The sequence below is a fragment of the Alosa alosa genome, chromosome 11, assembly GCF_017589495.1.
Source record: "Alosa alosa isolate M-15738 ecotype Scorff River chromosome 11, AALO_Geno_1.1, whole genome shotgun sequence".
Taxonomy (NCBI): Eukaryota; Metazoa; Chordata; class Actinopteri; order Clupeiformes; family Clupeidae; genus Alosa; species Alosa alosa.
The window spans coordinates 31,652,608-31,655,053 of NC_063199.1; the positions used below are offsets into that span (position 1 = coordinate 31,652,608).

Genomic DNA, 2,446 nt, shown 5'->3' on the forward strand with positions numbered 1-2,446 from the left:
TAAACCAGGCCATCCACTCAGATTAGCCCATAGGCCTCAGCCTGATCCATATTCCCATCCAATGTGACACCATTAATCTCTGTCTAGCAGTCTCATCCATTCTCTGTCCTCTTATCTGGTAAAAAGAAACTCAGCCCTGGACACACACATCCTATGATCAAAGACAAAAATACATGTCTTTGTTGATAGTACACGGTAGCCTATGTAGGTTATAGTGGTTGGAAAATGTCGGATCAGTCAGCTATTCATAGCTTTTACTGTAGGCCTACCAAGGCAGTCTCAGGTGAAATCTATTACTAAAACAATCGTGTTTAGCCTAAAAGGCATAGTTGGCTAAAACAGCTTTTCACCACCAGCACAACACAAACAAGCCTGCCACTGCCGCTTACTGAAAGCCAGTTGTCCTAGTGGGATGATGATTAACATAGCTCTGAAACGCGGTTAAAAATATATATATATTTTCGAAAGTAGCCTAATGAATTGGTTGGCTTCAGGAAAATTAAAGGCAATCTGAATGTTATTAACCTTTGTCTTATGGTGTAATTACAATTAGCGCAATAATGGCTGTCAATATATAGCGCGCAGCATAGGCTAGAATGTAGCCTAGTCTGTTTTGTAAGTAAAGAGACGCTATTAGAACAGGCTTGGACACATAGCGCTGAATGGCAGGAGAGAATTAAAATTATTAGTCGAAGCCAATCCACGCAAAATCCAGCTCTATAACAACGGTGGTTAGATGACAGCTCTCACCAACAGACGGGCATTAAAATGATTCGGCGCGTCTACCGTTCGATATCATGCCAATCAGAGTAATGTTGGATTAATAGAAGATTCATTGCTTACTGCTGATGTTTTCAGTGAATTTGGGTTCTCCACAGAATTTTGAGAGGCATTCAATAATGGAATCTATGTTATAGTCCAGTTAATTATGTAGCCTATTCCATGGCTGCGGTGAAGCGCTTTGGCTGAGTAGTACGCTAACGTCTTAGCATCTAAATAAAAAAAACATTTTAAGTCTGACAGAGCACAAGACAACAACACTTACATTCCAGGGACATGCTAGGCGAATACAAAATGACAAAGAGCTACTCACCTCAAGCTCCACAGTCCACGGAATTACCTCCCAATGTGACAGCGGACTCCGACAAGGCACAGCCATTCGCCAGTGAGTGTCACTGTTTACGAATCATAGGGTTGCGGTGCCATTGGGCAGACCGTCCAGATGAGTTCATTCTAGTGACAGTGAGCTCTTTGCTGTGCGAAAAATTAATAGCCGGTAAACCTACATATGACCGCGAGCGAGGACATCAGCTAGCCTATTTGGTGTGTTTCTTATGTGGGCCAGTGTGTGTAGATTAAGTTAGAAAATTATAAACAATTATCTGCATTTCCTAGGTTTTTGCAGTTCGGAGGTAGCCTTCGCCAGAAGGTGCACTAAAAATGAACTAAGGATGAGGTCATGGTTCAGGGGGAAAAATGCCTGACGTCATTCTCGACCAATGAGAGCCGGCGGCTCAGGGGTTAGCTGACGTCAGCCCTCTGATCCCTAGATTAAAGAGACACAAGGATTTCATAGTCTGTATTTACTGAGCCTAGCAGATATTGCCGGTGTGTCGCAGAGTAAGTAGTTGTTGTGGGTCAGCTCACCTATGATTCGCTTGTGAATAAATGAGACAAGCTCAGTGAAAATTAAGTGGGTCGATGACAATTCGGTTTTAGAAATAAAAAGAAAATTAAGAATAGAACATAAGCTAGACTGTAGGGGGTTGTCATGACCTACATGTGTGTAGCCTAAGATATGCACAAAGATAATAAATCAGCTCTGACAGAGGGCCTACATTACAGACATACTGTAAAGAATAGCAGCGAGTATTTGCACTTGAAAATGAAATGAAAATGAAAGTTAGATGTCTAAAGAAAATGTGGTGGTCCTGGGAATTAGACCATAAATGACACAAACGCCATCTGGTGATGGATTAATGAAAGTAGTCTAGGCAAAGTTACATTTGTGTGAGATATCCTATTTTAAGAGGCAAAAGTAACGAAAACATAACAATCAATCAATATGAAGGTCAAAATAATAAAAATACGCTATGCCTATGCCATGCAATTCAATGCTGTTTGGAGTGTGGAAGTGAGAGTGGAATGAACAGGAAGAATAACTGCAGAATGAGATCGTTGTTTTCATTGATGGTGGCAGGTGGAGGATTTGGAGTGTTTCACATGCTGCCATCTACTGCTTAAATATAGAAGGTACAAGTTTGGATTTTTTAAGTGATGAGGTTCCTGGCAGAGGTGGAAAGTAACGAAATACATTTACTCACGTTACTGTATTGAGTAGTTTTTCTGTGTATTTTGTATTTTTTAAGTAGTTTATAAAATCGGTATTTTAAATTTTACTTGATTACATTTTGAGTGAAGTATTGTGCTTCGCTACATCAAAAAT

At 40.4% G+C, this 2,446-nt stretch overlaps 1 protein-coding gene across 3 annotated transcripts in view; it reads right to left on the reverse strand.

Moving 5' to 3' along the window:
- Positions 1 to 1,430, reverse strand: part of LOC125302952 (dual specificity protein phosphatase 8-like) — a 42,602-nt gene extending 41,172 nt beyond the window's left edge. For 2 of the 3 annotated variants that reach the window (XM_048256356.1, XM_048256355.1), the window contains exon 1: positions 1,094 to 1,430. The gene's annotated coding sequence lies outside the window, so the exon portion shown is untranslated. Of the gene's footprint in view, positions 1 to 1,045; positions 1,061 to 1,093 lie in introns of those variants that run through there. The other variant, XM_048256358.1, reaches the window with a different exon arrangement.
- Between the last annotated feature and the right edge of the window lie 1,016 nt (positions 1,431 to 2,446).